A 16,001-nucleotide genomic window follows, 5' to 3' on the forward strand; every position below is an offset into this window, starting at 1 on the left:
ATTGGTCGCCAAGTGGCAAGGACCCTTTGAGGTCACACGGCGAGTCGGGGACGTTGACTATGAGGTGAGGCGAATGGACGGGGTGGAGCACTACAGATTTACTGCCTCAATCTGCCGAAACTCTGGAACGAGGAGGTCCCCGTGGTGTTGGTGTCGTTGGTTCCAGAGAAGACGGAGCTGGGGCCGGAGGTTCAAAAAGGAACATTGACATCGCTTACCTCTCTGGTCTCCTGTGGAGACCACCTCTCCCCGACCCAACTCACGGAGGTTGCCCAGTTGCAGACCGAATTTTTGGATGTGTTTTCGCCCCTGCCCGGCCACACCCTCCTCAAAGAACACCACATTGAGACACCCCCGGGGGTGGTCATGTGCAGCTGCCCTTACAGGCTACCCGAACACAAGAAAAAGGTGGTTCAGGAAGAACTCGAGGTCATGCTCGAAATGGGCATCGTCGAGGAGTCCCACAGTGACTGGAGCAGCCCGGTGGTCTTGGTTCCCAAGGCCAACGGGTCGGTCCGGTTCTGTGTGGACTACAGAAAAGTCAACGCGGTGTCTAAATTTGACGCGTACCCAATGCCTCGTATTGATGAGCTGCTCGATTGACTAGGCACGGCTCACTTTTATTCGACATTGGATTTAACAAAGGGTTATTGGCAGATCCCCTTGACTCCACTATCCCTAGAAAAAAATGGCCTTTTCCACACCATTTGGCTTACACCAATTTGTCACACTTCCTTTTGTGCTGTTTGGGGCGCCCGCTATGTTCCAGCGGCTTATGGACAGGGTCCTCCGCCCCCACACCACCTACGTGGCCGCATACTTAGACGATATTGTAATCTATAGTAACGACTGGCCATGGCATCTACAACACCTGAGGGCCATCCTTGGGTTGCTGAGGTGAGCGGGTCTCACAGCCAACCCGAAGAAGTGTGCGACTGGGCGGGTGGAAGTACGATATCTGGGCTTCCACTTGGGCAATGGGCAGGTGCGTCCCCAAATTAATAAGACAGCAGCGATTGCAGCCTGCCCGAGGCCCAAGACCAAAAAGGGAGTGAGACAGTTCCTGGGGCTGGCTGGCTACTATTGTAGGTTTATACCTAATTATTCAGATGTCACCAGCCCACTGACTGATCTCACTAAAACGGGGGCACCAGATCTGGTCCAGTGGACAGAGCAATGCCAGCGGGTTTTCTCTGAGGTGAAAGCTGCACTGTGTGGGGGGCCACTGTTACACTCCCCTGACTTTTCTCTCCCCTTTATGTTGCAGACGGACACGTCGGACAGAGGGCTGGGGGCTGTTCTGTCCCAGGAGGTGGAGGGGGAGGATCACCCCATGCTGTACATCAGCAGGAAGCTGTCGGTGCATGAGGGGCGCTACAGCACGATAGAGAAGGAGTGCCTGGCCATCAAGTGGGCGGTCCTCGCCCTCCGCTACTACCTGCTGGGACGCCCTTTCACCATCTGTTCGGACCATGCGCCCCTCCAGTGGCTCCACTGCATGAAGGATGCCAATGCACGGATCATCCATTGGTATCTGGCACTCCAGCCCTTTAACTTCAAGGTGATCCACAGGCTGGGGGCGCAGATGGTCATGGCGGACTTCCTCTCCCATCGGGGGGGGGGAGTCGTCTGCAGGACGGACAGCTGCCCGGCCTGAGTCGGGTGGTGGGGGTATGTGGCAGCAGGGGTGTGGTCACGCGTCAGTCTGTGACCGGAGGGCAGAGTCAGGGAAGGTAAGTGGCAGAATCACTGCACCTGATGTCAATTAACCTGTGTTTGTGTGTCTTCCCCAGTGACCGCGCTCTATATAAGGAGGGAGAGAGTGGAGGAAGGGAGCTCTCTCCCCAACCAGACGACTGATATGTGTGTGCGTGTCTGAGTGTCTGGGAGAGTGTGTACACTGAAAAGTGATACAATAAAGAGTTTTGGAAACTCAGTTCTGGCCTGCCATACTTCTGTGCTCCACCCACCTGCGCAAAGTGTTACAACATGTTTGTGGAAGTGTATCATGGCATGAACAAAGGAGATTTCTGAGGACCTCAGAAAAAGTGTTGTTGATGCTCATCAGGCTGAAAAAGGTTACAAAACCATCTCTAAAGAGTTTGGACTCCACCAATCCACAGTCTGACAGATTGTATACAAATGGAGGAAATTCAAGACCATTGTTACCCTCCCCAGGAGTGGTCAACCAACAAAGATCACTCCAAGAGCAAGGCGTGTAATAGTTGGTGAGGTCACATAGGACCCCAGGGTAACTTCTAAGCAACTGAAGGCCTCTCTCACATTGGCTAATGTTAATGTTCATGAGTCCACCATTAGGAGAACACTGAACAACAATAGTGTGCATGGCAGGGTTGCAAGGAGAAAGCCACTGCTCTCCAAAAAGAACATTGCTGCTCGTCTGCAGTTTGCTAAAGATCATGTGGACAAGCCAGAAGACTATTGGAAAAATGTTTTGTGGACGGCTGAGACCAAAATAGAACTTTTTGGTTTAAATGAGAAGCATTATGTTTGGAGAAAGGAAAACATTGTATTCCAGCATAAGAACCTTATCCCATCTGTGAAACATGGTGGTGGTAGTATCATGGTTTGGGCCTGTTTTGCTGCATCTGGGCCAGGATGGCTTGCCATCATTGATGGAACAATGAATTTTGAATTATACCAGCGAATTCTAAAGGAGAATGTCAGGACATCTGTTCATGAACTGAATCTCAAGAGAAGGTGGGTCATGCAGCAAGACAATGACCCTAAGCACACAAGTCGTTCTACCAAAGAATGGTTAAAGAAGAATAAAGTTAATGTGTTGGAATGGCCAAATCAAAGTCCTGACTTTAATCCAATCAAAATGTTATGGAAGGACCTGAAGTGAATAATTAATGTGAGGAAACCCACCAACATCCCAGAGTTGAAACTGTTCTGTATGGAGGAATGGGCTAAAATTCCTCCAAGCTGGTATGCAGGACTGATCAACAGTTACCAGAAATGTTTAACTGCAGTTGTTGCTGCACAAGGGGGTCACACCAGATACTGAAAGCAAAGGTTCACATAATTTTGCCACTCACAGATATGTAATATTGGATCATTTTCCTCAATAAATAAATGACCAGGTACAATATTTTTGTCTCATTTTTAACTGGGTTCTCTTTATCTACTTTTAGGACTTGTGTGAAAATCTGATGATGTTTTAGGCCATATTTATGCAGAAATATAGAAAATTCTAAAGGGTTCACAAACTTTCAAGTGCCACTGTAAAAAAATGTAACACTCACCAGCCACTTTATTAGGGACACCCACCCACCTGCTGTTTTATACAGTTATCTAATCAGCCAATCCCTTGACAGCAGCACAATACATAAAATCATGCAGATACAAATCAAGAGCTTGAGTTAATTTTCACTTCAAACATCAGAATGGGAAAAATTGTGATCTCTGTGACTTTCACTGTGGCATGGATGTTGGTGCCAGATGTGCTGTTTTGAGTATTTCAGAAACTGCTAACCTCCTGGGGTTTTCACACACAACAGTCTCTAGTGTTTACACAGAATGGCGTGAAAAACAAACAAACAAAAAAACATTGAGTGGGTGGCATTTCTGTGGGTGGAAATGTCTTGTTGATAAGAGAGGTCAGGGGAAAATGGCCAGATTGGTTTGAGCTGCCAGGAAGAATATAGTAACACATATAATCACTTTTTACAACTGTGGTGAGCAGAAAAGCATGCAACAGCAGAAGAACACATTGGGTTCCACTCCTGCCAGCCAGGAACAGGAATCTTAGAATCAAGAACAAGTTTCTATTAAAGCGTCCGGTGAGTGTACTTCTTTTTGTCACAGGACCTATAGTGACCTGAAATTCAGTCAGATCCCAATGGTCAAAACGTAAGTGAGGCACCTCCACATTAGTCATAAAGAGAATTCCCACAGTAACCTGAGAAGGGAATGAGGGCAATAAGTCAAGACAGGGGTGGAGATCAGACTAGAGTCAAAATGAAAAAAAATGACAGAGAATAATAAGATGACAACATTTGAATGCTGATGACTGAATAATAAGATGGCAGCATGAATAAGATGATAATAAGATGTCAGTATTTGAATGTTGTGGCAGTGGCAGGTCCTTGACCTGTTCGGGCATGACGCACCCGCCATACACGAGTCAGGGGTAGGAGGAACTCCTCATGTCCTTTGTTGGAAGTCCTCCTAGGAGACGGATACTCCAAATAAAAAAGCTGCACCTGCTGGGGCCGTCTTACATGTGGCATTTTCTGCACCTGTGGGACTATGAACATCGGTCAGGCGAGAGGGTGGAGAAGGAATTGCACACCCCTTCTTCATCTTAAAAAGTCATGTGCCGGTCAGGCAAATAGGTCTCTGAAAACAAGCTAGGCACCACCCAATACCCAACGTAGTTCAATGTCCTGTGGCAATGGAGAAATGGCGACGGGAAAAGGCAGAGGATGCTGCTGGGAGTTCTTAGCCATGACTCTGCATGCAGGCAGCTGTGGGGTGATGGTCGTCCACTGTAGACAGTGGTAGATGCAGTGCCTTTATCCTCCCACAGCGACAGAGCAGCCTTTTCCAGGGATAGCACTGCTCTCCCCACAAGGGGAAGGGGAGTTAAAAGGATCCGTAAAGAAAGCCTACCACATGAGCGCACCTAGCAGGGAACTGTGCCTGCCTGGGCATCCAATTTGCGGTCAAGAAAACAGGAAAAAGAAAGTGAGGAAGCCCCTGACCTTTGGGGCATGGAACGTGCGGACTCTGCTAGACAGAGGAGACAGACCAGAGTGATGCACTGTGCTCATTGCCAGGTTGCTGGGCCAGTACCAGATTGACATAGCAGCCTTGAGTGAGACCAGATTCGCTGGAGAAACTCAGCTTGAGGAGATAGGTGGAGGCTACACCTTCTACTGTGTTGGGAAGCCTAAAGACACCCCAAGGACCTCTGGCATCAGATTCGCTATTCGCACCAAGCTTGCAAGAAAGCTCGATAGCCTACCTTGTGGGATTAACGATTGACTGATGACCTTGCGTCTCAAGCTCACAAATGACTGCTTTGCCACCATCATCAGTGCTTATGCTCCTACTATGACCAACCCTGACAACATCAAGGAAGCCTTCTACTGTATGAGGATCTCAACCATGTCCTCTTGGAAGTGAACAGCAAGGACAAGCTAATCATCCTTGGAGACTTTAATGCACGAGTTGGAGTTGATTACTCCTCCTGGCCGAACGTCTTAGGACGCCATGGCACTGGAAAGTGCAACTCCAATGGACTGATGCTACTATCACTGTGTGCCCAGCACATGCTGTCCATCACCAACACAATCTTCCAGCAAGTGGATAAGTTTAAGAACATGTACTGTAGATGCATCCTCGATCAAGGCAGTGGCATATGCTGGACTATGTTATAGTCTGCCAAAGAGACAGATGTGATGTTCACAGTACACGCTGTATGAGAGGAGCAGATTGCTGGTCCGATCATCACCTGCTCCAGAGCAAGATGAACATCAACCTAGCTTGGAAAAAGAAGACAGCTAGGGATAACCCCCCCCCCCCCCCCTCCCGGAAGCTGAACATTGCTCTGCTTATCACCAACAAGGAAGCACTACAGCAGAGACTCCAGAAATCCCTGTCTAACATTGAGCAGGAGCAAGACAACTTGGAAGAGGAATGGAGGACCTTCCGAGAGGCCGTCTACAGTGCTGCAGCTGACACCCTTGGTTTCGTAAAGAGGAGACACTGAGACTGGTTTGATGAGAATGAAAAAGGTATCCAGAAGCTCATCAACAAGGTGCATAAGGCACACAAAGATCACCTTGATGACAATACCAACAGCAAGAAGAAACGGGACTACCAGCAGGCGAGGCAACTTCTCCAGCAGAAACTGCAGAAGATGAAGAACAACTGGTGGGAAAGAAAGGCTGAGGAGTTACAAGCAGCAGCCGACAACCACGACATGAAGATATTTCATGATGGCCTTCGCACTGTTTACGGACCCAAGGCATCTGGTTCAGCCCCAGAAAGATCTTCTGACCAGTCCACCTTGCTGACCCAGAAAACTGACATCCTTGCACGATGGGCAGAGCATTTCAGCAGTGTCCTGAACAGAGAATCGACCATTTCTGAAGAGGCGATTGCATCCTTGCCACAACTACCAACGAAGGAATAGATGGCAGACCCCCCAACCAGTGCTGAGGTTGCCAAGGCTTTGAAGCAGACAACACCTGTAAAGGCACCAGGAACAGATGGAATTCCTGCTGACATCTACAAGAATGGAGGTGACGTGCTTATGGAGAAACTGACATCCCTGTTCAGGTCCATCTGGGAAGCGGGAGAAGTTCCACAAGACTTTAAGGATGCATCCATAGTGCACATCTACAAGAGGAAGGGGGATAAGACATCCTGCGACAATCATCACGGGATATCACTCCTGTGCATCGCTGGGAAAGTTCTTGCCAGAGTCATCCTCAACCGACTCATTATAAACATCGCCGAGACCATCATTCCTGAATCGCAGTGCGGATTTCGCACTGGTAGGGGCACCAGCGACATGGTTTTTGCTGTTTGTCAGCTACAGGAGAAATGCCTTGAGAAAAATCAGGAGCTCCACCTGGTCTTTGTAGACCTCACCAAGGCCTTTGATACTGTGAACCAGAATGGCTTGTGGAAGATTTTGCAAAGGTTTGGCTGTCCAGACAAGCTTACAACACTGATCGCCTCTTTCCATGAAGGCATGCAAGCCAGAGTTCAAGAGAATGGTGATGTCTCGGATCCCTTCCAAGTATGCAATGGAGTGAAACAGGGCTGCATCCTCGCCCCTACTTTGTTCTCCATCTCGTTTGCAGCGATGTTGCTTGACGCCTTCAGCGGCTGTGACAGAGGGGTGTACATTCAGTTTCGCACAGATGGGAAACTCTTTAACCTGTGAAGACTCCAAACCAAGACCAAAGTGTTTGAGGCCATCCTACGTGAGTTCCTCTTCGCAGATGACTGTGCACTAGGTGCACACTCCCATGAGGACATGCAGTACATAATGGATTGCTGTGCAGCTGCCTGCGGACGATTCGGGCTCACAATCAGCCTTGAAAAGACTGAAGCCATGTTCCAGCCTTCACCATCATAGGCTGCCAACGTGCCACCACCTCCTCCCATCGTCATTAACAACACAGAGGTCAAGACTGTGGACAAGTTCTGCTACCTGGGTAGCACCGTTACAAGCAGTGGATTTCTGGACGCTGAGGTGATGCAGTGCATTGGAAAGGCAAGTGTGGCCTTCAACTGACTGACCAAGAGACTTTGGCAAGACCACGGCATCTGCCTTTCCACCAAGATTGCCATGTACAAAGCCATGGTGCTGAGCACACTTCTCTACTGCTGTGAGACCTGGACCACCTACTGCCGGCATATCCAGCTACTGGAGCAGTTTCATCAAAGATGTCTGCGGAATATCTGCAACATCAAGTGGCGGGATAGAGTATCCAACCTGCAGGTCCTGAAGAAGTGTGGCCTCCCCAGCATTGAGTGCTTGATCATCAAGTGCCAGCTAAGATGGACAGGACACGTTGTCCGCATGGAAGACAAAAGAATCCCAAAGATGCTGCTGTATGGACAACTGAAGCAAGGGCATCGCAACCAGGGAAGATCCCTTAAAAGATACAGGGACAATCTGAAGGCAAGCCTTAGGAGCTGCAACATTGATGTCAACTCCTGGGAAGCACTTGCCCATGACAGAGCTCTTTGGAGAAACCAGTACACGTTAGGCACTAGGGCCTTTGAAGCCAACAGAGCAGCTGCTATTCATGAGAAGAAAGAGAGGAGGAAACAGCACTCCACCTCTGTCTATTCCTTCTCTTGCAGCATCTGTGGCCGTTCATGTGCATCCAAAATCAGTCTTCATTCCCACATGAGGACCCACCTTGGCAAATGACTTGTCTGCCTACTCATCTGTCGAATCGACAGGAGAATCCATCATCATTTGACTGTTGAAAGATAACAAGAAGCACATGAAACATTTTCTGACTAATTCTGATCTCATTGTTATAATAATATATGACACTTATTTTCACGGGAAATGGTCTCAGAAGTCAAGTTCATAGGGCCATTATTTTAAAAAAATAAAATAAAATCCTGCAGTAATTATCTTCATATTGAGTATTTTTAAAGTGGCTTTATTTAGGGGCCAAGCACGGTCCGGAGCAGACAGGTTCTGACATTTAGCCCATTTTTTATTCATATATTTTGAGTAGAAATATGCATTATTATTTAGTTTTCAGATAGTTTACATCATGGAAAAAAATGTCCGGCATTTTTCATTTTCGTCAACAAAATTAACAACTTAAATGTGATGTTTGTATGTGTGTGTGGCAAGCCTCTCTAAACTCAGTGTTTTGTTTTGTTTTTTTCCTCCATCCTCCCAGTATGGATATAAATATCACAGCAGGAATTAAAGGAATTTAAAAAATACATTTTTGGTCCCTCCCACTATAAATCAAAATTTGATTGGTTAATTCATCTGTCACTTCTTACATAAACATGCACTGCCATGGCCTTGTGTCCCAGTATTGAAGTCCTAACAAATGAATGAGCCAGCTCTAAACTCTTCTCTGCCTAGAGATAACAAACAAAAAAATCTCATTGGATAACTCTATTTTAATGTTTTCAGGACAGTAACCCTTTCCTTTCTGAAGCAAATTTGATAGAAAATGAGGCCAAATTAGAAGAGAATAATTATAATGAAATTATGAAAGAATGAAAGTAATTAAAGAATGAAAGAAATGAAATATAACATTTGAAATGGTGATATGTTTGGGCCTTCTCTGAATGCCTGGAAGTCCTTGATGGTTCCCCTCTGGTTGTCAGATCCTGGGTTGACTCTAGATAGAGTTCTCCACACATCAGCTGTGGATAAACAGACTGCTCATTGGGGGTGGTGTAGTTTTCCTCACAGGCTCTTTGTTCCATGATCAAATCATGCAAAGAAGTCTTTTAGCTCATTTGGAAGGGAGGCACCAGCTTCACTGCTGTGTGGCGCGGGCTTATAGTCCATAATGGCTTGAATATCCTGCCATATGCACCGTGTGTCTCACTGATTCTTTGTGTGCTCACTTTGGCATAAACACTATCTTGAATCAAATCCTTATAGCAGTCCATGGTGTGATATTTTCTTTGTATTCTTTCTGCTGTTTCATGATCATCCTTCTGTTAAACTCTGGTTCTAGATTTACTAGTAAGCTTTGATTTCCCTAAGTGTGTGCAAGTAACTGTAGGAACATTTGTCTATGTTATATTAATTAGTAGCAGTTCATAAGTAATGGGATCAGACTGAGTACATAAAAATGGATACTGCGCATGCACATGGTTTTAATGTCTTTTCTTAATGACAAGCCTGACCCAGGTTGCCTGTAATGCCGTTATGTTCCTGAGCAAACTGCAGTAAGGAATCCTGAATCAAGTGTATCACTCACCTTTCAACATGGTGTCAGAAGTTGAGGTTTGGTCATGAATGAAAGAACTGCCTACAATGTGGTAAGCCGATGTTTTCTCAGTGCTTTGGAGCAGTGGCGGCTGGTAGTCTTTCAAACAGGGGAGGCTGGTCGGTTACGATATTTCCAGATTTTAAAAGAAAAAACACATCAATTTTGCCCATACTCTTGCCTCTGATCTGGCTGATTGTTGGCAGGGTCACAAACTGTGAAATAACAGGTTCTTTTGGCCCATTAGCCTACTGTCCAATATACATGATGGTGGTGTTGGGGGGGTTATATTTTAACATTTTATATTTTAAAATTGTGGCATGTTGTTTAAAAATTGACCTCGGCTGTGTTTTTGTTTAAAAATGTTTTCCAAATTGTAGCGGTGTTTAATTCATATCCAGAAAAACATATATTCCAATATAATATACTCAGCATAAACATTTTAAATAGATTCTATATTTTTGGTCCATCCATGACATATTACTAAAGTAGCCTATTTACTGTTGTTGATGTGGGTCACTTGCTGTTAGCCAATTCACTTTCTCGTACCAGGAGAGCTGAAAGGAACGAGTATTATTCCCTACCTTTTTCACCAAGTCAATTTGAGGCGTTGGTCTACCCTGCTCTTTAATTTTAATTTTTTCCTGGAAAGGAAGACTGGCAAATGGCGTCGCCAAAATTAAATCAGCAATGCTTGGCATCCGTGCGCAGCTTTCTTGCTAGCTGACTAGCCCCCTCAAGTTCAAGTTCAGTCACTCAAATAAACGACATTTCTGGAACTAAGATAGCAAACTTGACAACACTATATTTACACTTTATTTACAATGAAAATATATACAAATTAAAAAAGCTGGTAGAAACCGTATGTAATGAATGAAATCGAAATGTAAGCCGATCTCTTACAATACACCACAGCACTTGCGAATCTGCATGGGACTGAACTGATGTTGCCAGATACTGCTGACGTTATCCAGCGCAAAATATGTTCAAAACCCGCCAAAATGCACTTAAAACCGCCCAATTGGGCGGGAAACCGCCCAATCTGGCAACACTGTAACCGCTGCCTGTCTATAGTTGAAACGAGCTGTCAATCAAAGAAAATATCCAGCCGCTTTCACCAATCACCAGTCTCCTCGCGGAAACTGCCATGTCCCTCCCATGTGAGGCTCGGAGTCCGTGGGCGGGCATTTTCGCAGTATTTGTCCAATAACTGTCTTGCATTTTGAGATTGAAAAGCGCATAGCTCCCAAATGCCGTTGAAGTGCATTGAGGCTGGGAGTCCGTGAGACTCCGTGGGCGGGTGTTTTCGCAGTATTTGTCCAATAATTGTCTTGCATTTTGAGATTGACAAGCACAGAGCTCCCAATCCACTGAGGCTGGGCTGCATCGCGCTGTCACGAGGGGGAAAAACTCACGCACACATTAGGTGAGCTGGGGAAAGTTATAACAGAATGATTTCACACTGTAGTTGGGTTGAGCACATATATTTCTATGATTCTGGATCTGAAATAGCAATGTTATAAAGTCGGCTATAACATAAGCCTAGCACAATTCATCCTACACGATGTTCATCATTTTTAGAGGAGGCTGAGCCTCCCTCGTTGTCTTAGAGCAATCGCCCGTGCTTTGGAGACATAGCAAACAGCCAGTTAGCGCTGTACAGCTATCATAGCAAAGGCTAACAAGTATCAACGACCATGCCAGAAGGATTCCATAGACCAGAACCACTGATATTTGATGGAAACATTGCTGAAAAATGGCATGTATTTGAGCGAGAATACAATATATTCATCACAGCTGCGCACTCTGATGAAGAAGCTCGAACTCGAGCATCCATACTCCTAAACTTAGCTGGTTCAGAAGCCATTGAGAGGGAACATGCTTTCATTTACGCACCTACTGTTTATGTGGGGGAGGGAGAAAATAGACACTTGGTGAGCAGAGCAGAATCGAGAGAAGATCCTGAGTGTCTCAAATGAAAATTCCGCCAACTGTGCAACCCTCAGATATAACAATGGAAAGGCACAAATTTGATACAAGAAACCAACAACCAGATGAAACAATAAAGGCTTATGTGAGTGACCTTAAAAACAAAGCAAAAAGCTGCAGATTCGGTGAACTCAGAGATGAGCTAATCAGAGACAGACTGGTGTGTGGCATAGGGGAGAGCGGGGTAAGATGAGCCAGGGGGTAAGATGAGCCACCCCCTGTTTCTAAGAAACAGTACACAAATGTGACCATGTGACCACATTCAAAGGGGGCCGGGACCATTTACTTACACTTGTGGAGAGGAGCACCACGTCAAACTAGGTGAGGGAGATATTTATAAAAATGTGTTTTTGTGCTTTCTAAGTCAATTCCATGTTTGTCCACAGTGAAGATGATTTAGAGAAGACAAAAGTAGAATAATATTTAGACACATTAGGGTTAAGTTAGTGGCTTTCTAAGCTATGATATGAATGCTAATAAAAATAATTTTGATTAGCCTAATCCCCTTTATTAGCATTTTTCTACAAAATGGTGGCCACGGGGTAAGATGAGCCATTAGATGTGGGGCAAGTTGAGCCACTGGCTCAACTTACCCCATTGGTGGCTGAGCTTACCCAATATGGATGACACTTAAGTTTTCACATTTACTGGTCATATATGACACACATATATATATATATATGACATCAGATGAGGAAGACCAGTTGTTAGATGTGGGGGATTACGTTGTGGCAAAATTCACAGGGAAGAAGAAAGTGCATTTCTTCATTGGCCAGATAATCAAATTGGATGTCTTCGAAATAGAGGCAAGATTTCTCAAAAGAAGCCGGTCATGCCATGGCTCTGCAAGAAAGCCAACCTTTGTCTTCAAAGAGAAAGATGAGGCTGTCCTGTCAAGACAGGATATTGTGAAAAAATTGCCCCGCCCCTTTACTGTTGGGGGGACAGCACGGAGGGAGAGGCAAATGGTGTTCCCTTGCAATTTGAACGCTTGGAACATTGAATAATGATGAAATTATTATGGATGGAATGATTGCTGCATGTTTTAACCTACTGAAAGAAATAAGATTTTTTGGCACTGTTCTACTGTTTTAATAATTTCTATAATATAGTACATCTCTCATTCCCTCTCTAACCATCCCTCTTTCTATCTATCTACGCATATCTCTCTCTCTATCCATCTATCTATCTATCCCTCCCTATCCCATCTCGTTCTATCACCTCTCTCTTCATCTCCCCTTCTCTATGCAACGGCCCTATCCCCCACTTGATTGACTTGACTTGATTCACTGATTGCATTTCTAATAATAAAAGTTGTTTACTTTGTTAACCTAACATGTTTTGTGTTGGCTCAATTTACCCCACACAGTGGCTCATCTTACCCCGTGCATGGGGTAAGTTGAGCCACTTAACATTTTTTTTTCAAGAGGTAATATCACTCTAACCATAAGAGCTTATCAATTATTTTTTGCTCAGATAGTAACAGTACACTTTGAAATTTGGTATGGTGTGTAGACTGGAAGCAAAAATGGCTTTAACATGTAGTTATGATGAAAAATGTAAAAAGTGGCTCATCTTACCCCGCTCTCCCCTAATCAGTGACAGCATGAGAAAGCAGCTCCTGTGTAACAATGAATTAATGTTAACCAAAGCAATTGAAATGTGTCAAATAACAGATTGAGCAACATACAAAAGCCCTTGCAGCTCCAAAGCAAACACTCACAAAAGTGGACAGTTTACAACACAAAGTAAGGAAAAATCAGCCACAGAAACCAAAGCTGAAGACAGGTGCAGAGCAGCGTGCAACACAACCACATACAGACCAATGTGCCACACATTCAATAACTAACTGCAATAATTGTAGAGGCAACCATGAGGCTAAAAGAGAGAAATGCCCGGCTTATGGTCAGCAATGCCACAAGTGTAAAAAGTGGAATCATTTTCAGAAATGTTGCAAATCATCACAAACACATCACAAAAAGAGATCTGTGAATCAGGTTGAAACTGTGCAGGCCCCTAGCAGTGACGAGGAACTGTTATTTGTGGATGAAGTGAGTGTGAAAACTGGAACTGTAGATACTGTTGATTCCCAACTGCTACAAAGGAGTGACATATTCTCCACTGTGCATATTAATGGAAAACCCATAGAACTCAAAGTCGATACTGGCGCTAAATGTCATGTCATGTCAGCAGATCTTTTTGTGCAAGTGAAACAATATGAAAAACTCCAGTCATCACAGGGAACTAAACTGATAGCTTATGGAGGAGAAGAAATCCACACAGCTGGTTCAGCCATATTTTCGTGCCACTCTGCAAGCAGAGCATACACCCTGAAATTCTACGTAGTGAAACGAAACGTACAGCCTTTGTTTGGCCTACCAAACTGTCTTCACTTGCGCTTAAGACCTCGGAGTGATTATTGACCCCAGTCTTTCATTCGAAACTCACATTGATAACATTACCCGGATAGCTTTCTTTCATCTCAGAAATATTGCTAAGATAAGAAATTTAATGTCACTACATGATGTGGAAAAACTAGTTCATGCTTTCGTTACCTCCAAGTTGGATTATTGTAATGCCTTACTGTCTGGATGTTCCAATAAGTGCATAAACAAGCTCCAGTTAGTTCAAAATGCAGCAGCAAGAGTCCTTACTAGAACTCAAAGATATGACCATATCGCCCCTGTCACCACATTGTATTAGCTCCTAATCAAATTTCGCTTTGATTATAAAATACTAATATTGACCTTTAAAGCACTGGATGGTCTTGCACCACAGTACCAGAGTGAACTTCTGGTTCTTTATGACCCACCACGCCTACTTAGATCAAAAGGTGCAGGCTATCTGCTGGTACCTCATACAGTGAAGGCTACATCAGGGGGCAGAGCCTTTTCTTACAAAGCCCCACAGTTATGGAACAGCCTTCCAAGTAGTGTTCGGGAATCAGACACAGTCTCAGTGTTTAAGTCTAGGCTGAAAACATATCTGTTTAGTCAAGCCTTTTGTTAATGGTGTTTATGAGGTAAAGGTGTAGATCTGGAGGGTCCTCAGAATTAGAGTGTTTTGGTAAACTGGGATGTATGGATGCTGTCAGTCCTCACTCGCTTGCTCACTCGAGTTTGTTGACAGTGTAGTGGCTGGCTGCTTTATGTCCTGGGGCTCCCTCATGCCTGTGTTACCTTCTGGCTCTCCCCTTTTAGTTATGCTGTCATAGTTAGTTGCTGGAGTCCCTGTTTGTACTCAGTGCAATATGTATACTGTTCCTACTTATTCAGGTGACACTGGGCATACCTAACAACCTGTGTTTTCTCTCTCTTCTCTCCCCCCTCCCCCTCCCCCCCCAAATCTGTCCCTCTGAGTTACATGTCAGTCCTGGGATCGAGATGCTGACCTCTTCTGCTCCTCAGACCTGCCTGGTCCATCCTGGTGCCCTGTGTCTGGTTGAAGTCTCATCGCATCGCTCCTGTGGAGGGCAGCCCCATGTGGACAGTTGGGGGTCGCACCTGGAGGACGCTCTGGACTCTTGCAGTGGTGCTTTTGTGGCTGGGGATCGCAGTTCACTTGCTGACTCTAGGACTGCAGTTGACTTGCTGACTTTATGACTGCAGTTGACTTGCTGACTTTGGGACTGCAGTTGTCGTGAACGGTTTTCCACTCGGGTTTCCATTGGTGGGGGGTTTATAGCATCAACAAAGCTGACTTTGTTAGGACTGTTAATGTTATAGTCATGTTGTCTGTTGTTGCCCGGATGGGGATGGGTTCCCTTTTGAGTCTGGTTCCTCTCGAGGTTTCTTCCTCGTGTCATCTGAGAGAGTTTTTCCTTGCCACCGTCGCCACAGGCGTGCTCGTTGGGGATAGATTAGGGATAAAATTAGCTCATGTTTTAAGTCGTTCAAATTCTGTAAAGCTGCTTTGTGACAATGTTTATTGTTAAAAGCGCTGTACAAATAAACTTGACTTGACTTGGCTTAATCACCTTGAACAAAGAAGTCCATCACATAGCCATCAACGAGGAAACACATTTCTCACGGCAAATCTTTACAGATTATGCAGACTTCTTTAAAGATGAGCTTGGCAAGCTTCCTGTCATTTATTCCATGAAGCTAGACCCTGAGGTCTCACCCATCGTAAAACCTGCACGCAAAATACCAGTGCCAATGCAAAATAAAGTCAAAGCAGAACTGACCCAAATGGTCAACTTAGGTGTGATCACTCTTGTCACAGACCCCACTGAATGGGTGTCATCTATGGTTGCAACTCAGAAGAAAAACTCTGATGACATCAGACTGTGCATTGATCCAAGGGATCTAAATAAAGCCCTTAAATGTCTGCATCATCCCATGCATACCGTAGAGGAAGTAGCTGCCCAAATGCCCAATTCAACAGTTTTCTCTGTCCTTGAGGCAAAAAGTTTGTTTTGGCAGTTCTCACTTGATCATAAGTCATCCATGTTAATGACTTTCAGCTTTCCATTTGGCAGGTTCCACTTTCTTAGAATGCCGTATGGAATCAACTCAGCCAGTGAAGTGTTCCAGTGTGCTA

At 45.1% G+C, this 16,001-nt stretch overlaps 1 long non-coding RNA gene across 1 annotated transcript in view; it reads right to left on the bottom strand.

The window, feature by feature from the left end:
- LOC132886620 (uncharacterized) overlaps window positions 1-14,937 on the bottom strand; it is a 38,303-nt gene extending 23,366 nt beyond the window's left edge. Inside the window, exon 1 of the long non-coding RNA XR_009654715.1 lies at window positions 14,851-14,937. This is a non-coding gene — a long non-coding RNA (uncharacterized LOC132886620). The remainder of the gene's footprint in view (window positions 1-14,850) is intronic.
- Window positions 14,938-16,001: the final 1,064 nt, after the last annotated feature.

This window comes from Neoarius graeffei, chromosome 5 (genome assembly GCF_027579695.1).
Source record: "Neoarius graeffei isolate fNeoGra1 chromosome 5, fNeoGra1.pri, whole genome shotgun sequence".
Classification (NCBI taxonomy): Eukaryota; Metazoa; Chordata; class Actinopteri; order Siluriformes; family Ariidae; genus Neoarius; species Neoarius graeffei.